This window comes from Rhineura floridana, chromosome 7, assembly GCF_030035675.1.
Source record: "Rhineura floridana isolate rRhiFlo1 chromosome 7, rRhiFlo1.hap2, whole genome shotgun sequence".
Lineage (NCBI taxonomy): Eukaryota > Metazoa > Chordata > Lepidosauria > Squamata > Rhineuridae > Rhineura > Rhineura floridana.
The window spans coordinates 142,732,024-142,745,536 of NC_084486.1; the positions used below are offsets into that span (position 1 = coordinate 142,732,024).

Genomic DNA, 13,513 nt, shown 5'->3' on the forward strand with positions numbered 1-13,513 from the left:
TTAGCAGCATGCTATTAATAGAATAACATCATCTCAGACTATTAAAAGCCTGGGGAGAAAAAGTTTTCACCTGGTACCAAAAAGATGTAAATGAAAGCATCAGGCAGACCTCGCTGAGGAGAGCATTCCACAAATGGGGAGCCACAACCAAAAAAGCCCTCTCCCTTGTCACCACCCTCTGAGCCTTCCTCATAGGTGGGACATGAAGAAGGGCCTTGTGTTTCATTTCAGTTGCAAGCAACAGCTAGGTCAACAGCTTCCAGTGAGGCATGTGCTCATACAGGCCTTCGCTGGCACACGCACCAAAATTAGGCTTGAATTAAGCATTCTGTCCTAGCCAGTAGAATAGATTTTAGTTTCTCCTGTTTGTTGATGGGTTCAAAAAGGTTGGCAGCCCCTGAGCTAGACTGTCAGGGGGCTAGATTCAAATGTTCTGCAAGACAGGGTGGATTTGAAACAACAGAAAGGTAGTACCAGGGCCAGCAACCTAATGGCTACTGGGGCAGAAATATTTTTGGGTTGCAGTGAAGCAGCATATGGTCTGACAGCTGCACTGCAGGATTCCTCACCACATTGGCATATAAGTCTCAGATCATGCTCAGCCATGCAGAGTCCAAGGAATGCATCCCAATTTCGTAAAGAAATCCAGGACACAAGGTTTGGGGTGGCCAGTGTCGAGGGCACTACATTTGATTTTATTTATTTCATCTCATTTTATGAATCGCTTCCCATAAAACATCCTGAAATGATGAACGATAAAAATTTCATGAAAACAGGCAATAAACCATCAGTAATCAATACAATACAATACAGGTACAGACTAGAATAAGACTCTCCACCTAAAAGTCTGTCACTGTCCAGAGTGAGAGAGTTCTCAGAGTTTTGCGCACCCGAGGACTCAACATGGGAAGCGTCAATCCATTCAAAGTCCTCCTCCTCCTCTGCCATTTTACCGCTCCACCCCCGTTCTGCTGGGCCCATGACACAATGTCTTTGAGCCGCAGCTGTTCGATAAGTACAACCAGATCTACTGTACCCATATGCAGGCATTCCCTGCATGCGTAGGAGCTAATGCATGGAGGGCACTGCAGGGGCTGCACATCCCAGACCCGTTCCCCAGATGTTTGCACAACCAGCAGGCTCTCTCCTCTGACCTCTCCATGTTCAGCAAAAACCAGAAGTGGGAATCAGCTGTACTAGTGGCAAGGGGCGGAGCTAGGGCTCCAGTTCACATGGAGGAGCCAATCGGAGACAGAAAGATCTGTCAATTTCAGTTGTGTTTCTCATTTTTTCTAATCTTAATTTTGTTTCTCTCCACATTTCTGCAGCAATTTGCAACTTTAAAAACACAAAACTCATGAAAATTCTTCAGCATCTTAATGCAAATTTCTCCTAATAAAACACATTTTTGTGGCAGTTTGACTAATGTACACATTTTTGCAAGCAATGTCTCCTAAAACAAAGCATTTTTGTGTATTTATTTCATTTTATTTATAAACACATTTGTATACCATTATTTCATTTCAAAAAACATCAAAGCTGTTTATAACAAATACAAACCATATAAAAATACAAACCATTAAAAATATAATAAAAACAAGATCAACTACTGCAAAGAGCCATCTTCTTAACTGCCTGCATAATATTTATTTATAAACATATTTGTTTACTGCTATTTATTTTCATTTATATTTTCATTTTTATACACTTTCCCCTAATGTACACATTTTTGTAAGCATTGTTTGTTTGGACAACTGCATCACAAAATTAAAATAAGTGCAAATTTCAAAGGACGTCTGTGTTTCAGCTCTCAGATTGTTTCAGAATGTGTGAGTCTATCAAGATTCAGCTTGAAATGCAAACTGAATCAAATTTCTCTCCCAGCTCTAGAGGCAATGCAAGGACAGGCTGCTCCCCCTTCCAGAACTTCTCCAAATGTGCAGAGGTCAGAGGGGTGGGGCTGGTCAGGCACACAGCCATCAGGAACAGAGCTAAGAGGTGGTGCCCCCCCTGTAGCCTCTACACACCAGCTTTGTGTGTGAAGGAAATCCGTGAATAGGACTTGTGAGCTTATAAATTCTATTTGAACTCTGAAGTTTGTTTGTTTTAAGCAAACTTTTTACTCACACACCCTGCTTCAAAAGCCAATGTAGGATAAGCACTCTGACTGCAGAGTAAAGGAACAGAGAGGAGCTTACAGCAATGTGTCGTTGAGGAAATGGGACCCTGGCAGCAGTCCTTGGTGAGAGGGTATGGAGGGGTTACAAGGATGGAAACACTTGTGGTTTTTGTCAGTGAGAACTCACTCCATCATGCATCTAATAAAGTATTAGCCTCTAATTCCAAGGAAGCTTCTCCCCCACCCTCCATCCCCAAATCTGTTTGTCTTTAAAGTGTTACAAGAATCTTGTGTTTGCTGTAACAGGGCTGTCCCTCTGGAATGTGTCCCAAGTATACAAAGGTCTATGCAGTGTGGAAGATAAACCATTTAGGTGTTCCGGGAAGGGGCACTGAGGGGGAATTGGCAGAGTTAAGAGGGCAGGAGACTTCTGGGTCCTGGGGGTAGGGATGGGTGAGAATTTCAATTCAGTTTGCATTTCAAGCAGAATTTATCAAATGCGCACTTTCCGAAACAATATGAAAACCAAAACACAGCCGTCCTTTGAAATTTGCATTTGTTAGAATTTTGGGATGCAGTTTGCCAACTAAACATTTACAAAAATGCATATATTAGGGGAAATTGTGCATAAAAATGAATATATGACTGAAAATAGCATGTAAAAAGGCATGATATGAGGAGGAATGGCTTGCAAAAATGTGTACCTTTGTCAAAACAACCTACAAAAATGTGTTTATTTGGAGAAATTCACACTAAAATGGAGAATTTTCATGAGGATTTTTTAAAAAATTCCAGATTGCTGCACAAATGTAGAGGACTGGATGTGAGAAACTGAGAGAACCAAAACTGACAGTTCTTTCCATCCCTACCTAGGGGTCAATCTTGCTTTTACAGAGCCTTGGATTGGATAAGGGATTGGATAAGGCAAACAGCCAGGGAGAAGAAAGAAAGATCTGCCCATTCTCCTTGGTTTGCTACTACTTGTAAAGTTGTAAAGTTGACAACGAGGACATTGAACTTTTCAAGGTTTATCAATACCGTGGCACAGTCATTGACCAAAATAGAGACAATAGTCAAGAAATTAGAAGAAGGATAGAACTAGGGAGGACAGCTATGAGAGAACTAGGAAAGGTCCTCAAATGCAAAGATGTATCACTGAACATGAAAGTCAGGATCATTCAGACCGTGGTATTCCTGATCTCTATGTATGGATGTGAAAATTGGACAGTGAAAAAAGCGGATAAGAGAAAAATCCTCTCATTTGAAATGTGGTGTTAGAGGAGAGCTTTGCACATACCATGGACTGTGAAAAAGACCAATAATTGGGTGTTAGAACAAATTAAACCAGAACTATCACTAGAAGCTAAAATGATGAAACTTAGTTTATCATACTTTGGACACATAATGAGAAGACATGATTCATTAGAAAAGTCCATAATGCTGGGAAAAACAGAAGGGAGTAGAAAAAGAGGAAGGCCAAACAAGAGGTGGATTGTTTCCATAAAGGAAGCCACAGACCTGAACTTACAAGATCCGAACAGGGTGGTTCACGACAGATGCTGTTGGAGGTCGCTGATTCATAGGATCTCCATAAGTCGTAATCGACTTGAAGGCACATAACAACAACAACAACTGTTTTGTTTGCGGAAAGGTTATGGATCAAGCAAGTGATATTCCACATTTTGCAGTGCATTTTCCCATCACTTTCCGTATTGCAAAAAGTTTGTTTGCGGGACGGGGGAAGCAGGTTTGTTGCTTAAGAGCCCCAAATCAACTGTGTTGGAATTACTTTTTAAGCTGTTCTTAAAGCTGTTTTTTTTAAAGATATTTTTAAAGATGTTTTGTTTGAATATGTTTTAAAGTCTTTTGGTTTTAAGATGTTCTAAAGTCCTTTTAGTGTTTTTGTTTGCTGCCCTGGGCTCCTTCTGGGAGGATGGGTGGGATATAAATTTAATAAATAATAAATGAAGTAACCGCCCAGGCCACAGACTCTGGCGGGTGGGATGTCAACCCCTTTCTCTCTACCAGCCTTCTTGGTCCAAATCAAGGCCCCCATAATTATTGGGGGGTGGGGAATATGTGTGCTTGCTTCTTTTCCCCCATGGGGGGAAGCTAAATAATGGAGACAGGATATGCAAATAGGAAACTGGTGTGGACAAAAGGATAAAGATGTTTCTCATCCCTCTGCTAAACTCCTGTAGGAATGTATAGGGCAGTGGCTTTTGTTTAAAAACAAAAAACAAAACTTGTGCGTAGGGGCCGCCCCCCCATAAATTTATTTATTTATTATTGCACTTATATCCCAATTTTTCCTCCAGGGAGCTCAAAGTGGCATACATGGTTGTCCCCCTCCTAATTTAATCCCCACAACAACCCTGTGAGGTAGGTTAGGCTGAGATGCAGTGACTGGGCCAAGGTCACCCAGTCTGCTTCATGGCTGAATGGGGATGTGAACCCTGGTTTCCCAGGTCCTAGTCCAACACTCTAACCACTATACCACACTGGCTCTAAATGATTATTGACATGCCGTTTGGGCCTTATTTCCTAATTCTGATAACAATAATGAGCAAAACCCATTATTTGCTGCCTGGTTTTTTTTAGTAACCCTGACCTGGCTAAACAAAAGGATGGTATTTAAAAAAAGAAAAGAAAAGAGAGAGATAAGTCAGAAAACACAATGGAGAATGTGGAGTAATTGCAACGTTTAATTGTCTTGCTGCCAGGACGTAGCTCTGGATATTGACTTTGCATGCAGATCTGCCCAAATATAGCTATCTAGCATCACTTAGAATTGAGCTGTATGTTCAGCAATATCACAACAAGACACAGTATCATGTACGACTGCATTTTTGGGGAGAATCCCTTCCTTTAAATGCTATAAACAAAAAACAAAATCTGCCATACACACAGAAAACTAGCACATCAAGGGAAAGATGTCTTAGCTAAGGCTCTACCCGAAGGTACTAGATTTGTGCATGTGAACGGACATTTAAAAATGAGGGAAATGTGGAGACTTTATTACTATTAGTTCTGATTAGTTTCACACTGCAGGGAGAAGGGCAGAGAGAGACTGAGGATCAAATTATAAATTATGTGGGAGACGCAATCTCTTTTTTACGTTTAGTTAAAAGCAGCAGCAAAGGAAGGCCTCTGAACTGTATCAGAGCAGTGGTGTGTGTGTGTGTGTGTTTGTTTAATCCTTTCTCACATGCCATTTTCCAGATCCAAATCCCATTGGGAGGAGGTGCAATTAAGATCAGACTCCTGTGCTTTTTTTAAGTGGGAAAAAACCCTCAGGAGATCCTGTGGGGATTTAATTACCAGCTTTCTGACAGCTTTTTTTGGGGGGGGGGGGAGAATCTCTAGACATTACTTTCCTGGTATTGATCTTAATATTTTGTGTCCAACTATCTGCATCTGTGTTGGAATTGCTTTTTAATATGTTATTAACTTTCTTTTTTGAATGTTTGTAATCTTAGAATACGTTTTAATAGCTTTTTTAAGTAACATTTTTGAAGATGTTTTGTTTAATGTGTTTTAACGTTTGTTTTTATGATGTTTTAATGTTTTTAGTGCTTTTGATTGCCACCTTGGGCTCCTGCTGGGAGGAGGGGTGGGATATAAATCTAATAATAATAATAATAATAATAATAATAATAATAATAATAATAATAATGATGATGATGATGTGTGTGTGTGATGAGATCTGTATTCTTAATCTCCCACCCACACATTTTAATGAACAAATCCTGTTCTTTCAGTCCTTGTAGTTGTGTACAAGGACCTCAAAGATTAAGGAGGGTTTCTAGTTTGGGCTAGCAGTGGGGAGGAGAGCCTGGCTGGGAGTCCAGAGTCTGTGAGTTCAAATCCTCGCTCGTGTCTCCTGCGTGTCAAGGGCCAGCTAAAGATCATCCCCACAGGGAGTGGCTCAGGGGTTACGTGCCCTGCCACCTGTGCAGCCGTGGGCAAGCTGCAGAGTCCCAAGGAGCCCAGTTGCCCCCCAGCTGGCAGTTGCGGACAAGAAAGGGGCTGGCTTGTGCAGCTGTGGCAAGCTGAGCAGGCCCTGGCCAGCTGGGGAGGACTAGCCTCAGAGGGAGGCAATGGTAAACCTCCTCTGAATACCGCTTACCATGAAAACCCTATTCATAGGGTCGCCATGAGTCGAGATTGACTTGAAGGCAGTCCATTTCCATTTCACTTTGCACAACATATTGGTTCTAATGTGCCAAAGTAATGTGTCAAAGTAGGCATGTGGGTTCCCCACACGTAAACTAGAAGACTGCTCTCTGTAAAGTAGGACGCACGACCATTGCAACTCCACCCAAGCACACTTGGGTGAACATCATCTTGTCTTGCTGTCCCTAACTTACATGCCTAGCAAGAGTGGGTTGTGGGGGGTTTTTTGAGTAGGGAAAAACATTTGACCCAAACAATACGTATCGACAAACTGCAAACGCATCTGAAGCATATTTCGGCTTCCATTCCCTTCCTCTCCAACCTCTTTATGAAGCCTGCTCATTCCTCCAGTGGCTCTCCTTACCAGAACACCCCAGCACTGATGCTCCAGCTTCTTGCACAAGTTGTTTTCTGGGAAGCTCAAAGGAACTGCGGCATTTCTTAATCAGATAATAATAATAATAATAAATAATAAATTTAATTTCTGTGTCACCTATCTGGCCAATGGCCACTCTAGGCGACGTACAAAATCATTAAAATACAATTAATAAAATACAGTGATACAATATAAAACAGTGTAAAATCAATAAATCTGCAACAACAGTATTAAAAGAGGGCAGGAGGCATTACAGTTATAGCAGTTAACCCTCCCCAGAAACCCCGAAGGCCTGTTGAAAGAGCCAGGTCTTTAAGGCTTTCCGAAATACATTTAGGGAAGAGGCGTGCCGGAGATCTTGTGGGAGGGAGTTCCAAAGAGTGGGGGCCGCCACTGAGAATGCCCTCTCTCTAGTACCCGCCAATCTGGCTGTTTTTGTTGGCGGGATTAAGAGAAAGCCCTGTGTGGCCGATCTTGTCGGGCGGCATAATTGGTGGCGTTGAAGGCGCTCTGTGAGATAAACTGGGCCGAAACCATGTAGGGATTTAAAGGTCAATACCAACACCTTCAATTGGGCTCGGAAAACAACTGGAAGCCAGTGTAGATCGAACAACACTGGTGTGATGTGATCCCGGCGGCGACTATTCGTAAGTAATCGAGCCGCCGCATTTTGTATAAGTTGTAATTTCCGAACCGTTTTCAAGGGTAACCCCACGTAGAGCGCATTACAGTAGTCCAAACAAGAGGTGACCAGGGCGTGTACCACTTGTGGGAGCTGGTGATCAGGAAGGTAGGGTTGCAGCCTTCGTATGAGGTGTAGTTGATACCAGGCTGCCCGGCTCACTGCCGAAATCTGAGCCTCCATGGACAGCCTGGAATCAAGCACAACCCCAAGGCTGCGGACCTGGTCCTTCAGGGGTAGACTCACCCCATTGAACTTCAGGTCAATATTGCCCAACCTTCCTTTGTCCCCCACAAGTAGTACCTCGGTCTTATCAGGATTCAGCTTCAGATCTGACTGTTTAGACATGTGATATATGTGCGAGTCAGCAGGTATACTGTGAACAATGTTTTTTTTAAAAAAGGTTTTCACTTTCAGAATGTTACACAAGCATCAAATCAGGCCTTGCAACAGCCCTGCCAATGCAAGTATAACTGGATCTTGTTTTGCAGATGGTGAAACCTACAGTACATACAGTCTAACGTCTGATGGAGAGAGACAGGGAAGGCTGTTTTATGGGAAGTTAATAAAAGTTTGGCTGCATCACATCCTTCCCCAACCTGGTGCCCTCCAATAGTTTTGGACTACTGTGCTGACTGGGGCTGATGCACTCCAAGGCAGCTGGAGAGCTCCAGGTTGGGGAAGGCTGCTTTATCATAGCAAGAAGGCAAGGAACTGGCACCAGTGTCACTGCTCCTGCGTCTGTGGTTTTAACAGCAGCCTGACATATAGAAACGTAGCCAGTTAAATAGGGTGGCACAGTCTGTCCTAATTTACAAAGAACAAGGCTTTGAAAGTTTGTCAGAGGACAGTCCTCTGTTTGAAGGGCTGTTTGGGCCAAGTCCAGATTGAAGATTAGAAAAAGGGAGAGCAAAGACTTTTTTATTCCAACAGGCTTTTAGAATAAAAGGTGGTTAGGAGAGTTCGTTGAGAGGTAGCTGCATTGTCTGCTACTTAATTGCACTATTTTAATGTGTTTTATTTATTTTAAGTGGATGTTAAATGTTTTAATCTTGCCAACAGTTTAATCTTATTTTAATGTAGAATTTTGAATGTTTTAATCATATGTATTTATGTTTGTTGTAAGCCGCCCTGAGTTCCACTTGGAAAAAGGGCGGGGTATAAACAAAGATAATACATATAAATAAGCCTTTGTCCTCTTTTTTAAGCAGTGCATAGTTGGCCATCCCAATAGCAGCCTGAATGGATGGAGGCACTTTGGAGCCCAGGAACTCTTCTAAATTCGAGAAGTCTTACCGCTTAGCCCAGAATATCTAGCCCTGAAGACGGAGCCTGTTTTGGCCCTTTCTCGCAGTCTGGAAGTGGCGAGAAAAATTTTTTAAAAGAAAAAAGGAAGAGGGTTAGAGGGATAGAAGATAGGGGCTCAGGGGCCTGCGCTGCCTGGGGGCAGGTCCAGCAGCAGCAGGGGCATTGGCGATGGGGGGTGGGATAACCTGGACTATGCCAAGGACTCATTGAAGTCTGGTGCCTGCTCCTTATAGGCAGGGTGTAAAGATGGAGGCTCTTAGGTGACACTGTGGGAGGGCATTGGATTGTAAGTGAAACCCTCAACAGTTTGGGACAAAATCCTATCCCAAGCACACAGAAGCAGACCTATAATATTGTTCTTCTAGCACAGGGGTCCCCAAACATTTTTTCCCCATGGACTACTTGAAAATTGCTGAGGTTCTTCACACCACTTAATCCCACCGACACCCCCACCCCCCGCTGTAGCAATTGTAATGTGCTCTGCTAGATGCCGCATGATTTTTAATTGTATTTACAGGCATGCTGTGGACCACGTGAATGAAGCCTGTCGACCATAGTTTGGGAACACCTATTCTAGGACATTGTCACTTGCACAGTAATAAACAATGGCAAGACAAGCACCATACATTTAAAACACATTCCCCCTCCCCAAGAATCCTGGGAACTGTAGCTCGTTAAGGGTGCTGGGAACTGTAGCTCTGTGAGAGTAAACTACAATTCCTAGGATTCTCTTTTTTTGGGGCGGTGTTTTAAATGTGCCTTACATGTATGGTGTCTCCATAGCCAATGTTCCCACATTTGAGCCACTTCTCATTCACAGTTTAATTTCTGTAAACAAATAAAGGGCAGAGGCATAAAATATCCAACAAAATATATTGATTTTTATCACTGTATTGGTTTTCTTTTTATTTATATATTTTGTCCCAAGCAATGTAATGTGTTGGGGTAAAAGATTTCCAACAAAAGCTGATCCAGGGAAGCAAATGTTTTTTAAATTGTTTTAAAGTTTTAAATTGTGTTTTAAATTGTTTTTAAAAGATGTGTTTTAAATTTGTATATTTGTTTTTAATGTTTTTAGTTACTGTAAACCGCCCAGAGAGCTTCGGCTATGGGGCGGTATATAAATACAATAAAATAAATAAATAAATATTGAGCTGCCTAAAAAAAGAGTTTTCTTTGTGAAAACAAAAAGAACCCAGGACAAGAAAAGATAACAAGAAATCGATTGCTTTCTGCCATTGGGGTGCATTTTTGTCCCAGCCAATGGAAAGTATGAGTGTAAAATATTCCCCATGTGTTTTTTTTACAAACAAATACTAATCCAGGGAACCAGACTTAAGTGCCTTTCTTCTGACATCTCACACATAGATTTGCGTTGGGACATTTACTGCACTGAGATACACTGGAATTTGGCTTGGGGCAGTAAAAGGTCCCAAAAAATGTTTGCAAGGGTTGAGGGGGGAGATTATCATTGGCATTGCAGCTTGATGGAAGGGGAGGTTTAAACCTTATATCTTCATCTGTAATCTTGTTGAAAAATCACCCAGCCATGTGGCAATTTGCATTAGAAAAAAGTTGCCATTGGGGCAAACAGGAATTTTCTTTTTAATGCTAACTGTCATGCCAGGGGTGGAGATTTTAATCAAGATCTGCATCTGGGGAGAGAAGTCTTAACCCTCTCCTCTTTGCTCTACAGTTGCAATAACAATATATCCTCCACCGCCCTCATGACATTTAATATTTTTTTCATCCCAGAACATGATGGCTAATCACTCTATTGACATAACATGGGAGTAGTTAGACCAAAGCTTCTTTGTCCTGTTTCATGAATCAAAATGGATGAGAAACACCATCAACCAGTAACTCTGGTTACAGTCTTGCTCAACCTGATTCTTCAAAGCAACAGCTATGATCTTTGGCAGAATTCTTTCTCGTGTGATGTCATATAAATAGTGTATAGAAACAGCTTCCCTTTCACGCTCTGCTTCTGACAGGCAGGATGCCCTTGTGGCTCACAAAAGCACACTATTGATGAAAATGTCAAGGGCATGGTTAAGTAGCAGAATTGCTCCTGGGGAACTAGAAAATGAACCAACAAGGGTTTCAAATTGGGGTAAAGGGAGCTTCCACCAGATGCCTAATGGTGAAAAGGGGTGCGCTTGTATAAATGCGCCTGTGTGTTAAGGCAGAACTGGTGTTTACGCTGAAGGACACCTGAGATGTTCCAGCCAAGCAGACCATACGCCACCATCATTGCATTCGCTAGGAAATCAGCTGGGGTGGGAGGACATTTTCTCTGTTCTGAATGCAATGAGCAAATGTGTGTAACTCAGCACCTTCTAGGGGATATTGTGTTCAGTGGCAGATAACCATTGTCATCACTGCTTGTAGGGACAAAAGGTGACTGCAAAAATTATATATGACGTATGACATCTCTGCCCCCTCCCTTATTTCCACCTTTCAAAAACCTGAAAGAAGCTCACAGTCAAACATTAAAAGCAGAACAAAAACATTATTCATAAGCATATTAGAAAGCTGCAATTACATAATTTCCAGTTACTCCAGCAATTAACTCTCATAGTAGGCCACCCACCCAACCCAAATGTTGTAAATTCCTGGCCCAGAAATGTGAATGATTAAGTGATATACAGTATAAATAAATAAATAAGTAAATAATACCCATAGCATTCCCTTTATTAGGGCTCCCCTGGTACACATTACAGAGGGTGCAGCTGGCCGCCATCACTCCCCCGCCCACATGTCATCCTCATAACATGTAAATGAAAACACAAGCACACGATGGAATTTCATCAGCACTCACTCACCCACCACCACAAGCAGCAGCCAGTCAAGTGAAGCAGGGTGGGAAATGCTGATATGATGATGTTAGGTCTCACTGTTTTTTCAGCTACGCATTGCTGGGAAGATGTGGATTGGCAGTGTCCACAGCTCTTTCCATAACATGTAGTATGATCTTATGTGGAGTTTATACGAGAGAGAGAGGAGAGAGGTACACAGTCACCCTTTTTGAGCGAGATTACTTCACAACACTGGGGCCACTCTAAAAAAATGCTCTGCTCCTTGCTGCGGATAACCTCACTATGGCATTGAGAAGCCATAGCCAGGGCCCTTGATGATGATCTCCACATGCAAGTGGTCCAGATCAAATCAAAGAGTCAGAAGCAAAGCCAAATTCCACACATAACTTCAAAGGCCCTGGGCATGCTCAGTGCTATTTTTGACCAACCCACATTAGAAGCAACAAACCTTCATTCCTTATCACAAGCAGCAAACCTTCTTAGTTTCCAAAGCAATTTGCCTTTGATTGTGGCCTGGGGGCCTGCTGCTCAAGAAACACAAGCCCAAAGTTTCTTGAGACACGCAGAACTAAATTGCACTCTTCTTTGGATCCCAGCCACAGAACAGCTTCTGCAAATGACTCAAACGGTCAAAACTGCAGCTCATTCATACAAATGTAGCATGCGGCATAGAATTGCATCTATTTCATTATGCAGAAGCGACACCACTTGCAACCAAAAGCTCCTGGGACGTCCTAGGCAAACATGGAGTTCTGTGTGCACAAAGGCTGCCCTGTTCTGTTTTATGCTAGGGAGTGGTAAGGGCTCAGAATGCCAGAATTGTGTTGCATAAGCCGAACATGCATCAACTGACAGACAAGAGCGAGTTAGTCGATCCTAGCATGCACACAGCTCCACTTATTAATTGGAGCCTAGGAGAAGGAAGAGGGAGGAGGAGAGGGGCAGCTCAGTGTCACAGCCTGCCCCATGCCTCCTCACTTGCCTTCCCTGCACTCTAGCCATGCCATAGTCTTTTGGTTGGGTCAATGGCTGCAGCTCCTAGCATACTGAGTAAAGGTGGCCAGGAGACAGAGAAGGTCAGAGGGGAAGGGAAGGGAGGAGGGAAGGAAGATCTACCTCCAAGGGGAAAGAACTAGAGGTGATGTTGAAGGAAATTAGTGAGATAGTGGGCCAATATTATTATTACATAAGTAAACTGGAAATAGAAAGGAAAGGGATAACATGGGAAAGCTGCTACAGGAGGAAGAAGTGAATGGAAAAGAATCAGAGAGGAGGGATGAAAAACTGGCTGTTGAGGGAGGATAAGGTACAAGTTGAGTTTGAAAGGAGAATGGAAGAAGAAATTATAGGAGATGGGTAAAATTAGGCTTGCCAGGTCTCCAGTTTTCGCCTGCAGCCTCTGGTTTTTTTGGGTCCTTTCCAGGTCTGGGTGAGTCACCTTAATCTCCAGATTCTTAGCTTTCATTAAAAAAAATGAAAACAAAATTAAGTTTCTAGGTGGTCTGGTTCAAAGGTTATAAACCAAAATGTCAGCTGCACCCCTCCCTCCGCAACTACTGTTAGCTTTGGCTGCTTTAATCCCTGCCCTTTCAGGTTTTAAGCCAATAAGTGAAGTCAGGGTTGTGATTGACAAGGTTTATTGACCCCTCCAGACAACTCCTAAACCCACAATTTCCTTTTCCTGCTTGTCTCACTTCAGGAATTCAGTAAATACATATCTTTCAACAGCATAAGAGTACTTTTTCTGTACACGATTGGGACTTGCTTCCGAGTAAACATGCATAGGATTGCACTACAACAGAAGATCACAGCAGGATCTTGGTAGACATAAAAGTGTACATGCAGGGTTTTTAAACTTGCAAAAAATGGCATATTATACATTTTATCTTTCAAATAATTTTTGAACAGAAGTTTTAAAAAGTGTAGATGCTGCAGTGTTATACTTTTCTAATTAAGGAGTCAAACAAGTTTAAATTTTACTGGACTGTTCAAGAGGGCAGTTTATTTGTCTTATTCATAACCTGTTTTGAAAA

The 13,513-nt window shown here is 42.3% G+C and overlaps 1 protein-coding gene across 1 annotated transcript in view; it reads right to left on the minus strand.

Moving 5' to 3' along the window:
• MCF2L2 (MCF.2 cell line derived transforming sequence-like 2) overlaps window positions 1-13,513 on the minus strand; it is a 283,600-nt gene that overhangs the window by 106,332 nt on the left and 163,755 nt on the right. The window lies entirely within an intron of this gene.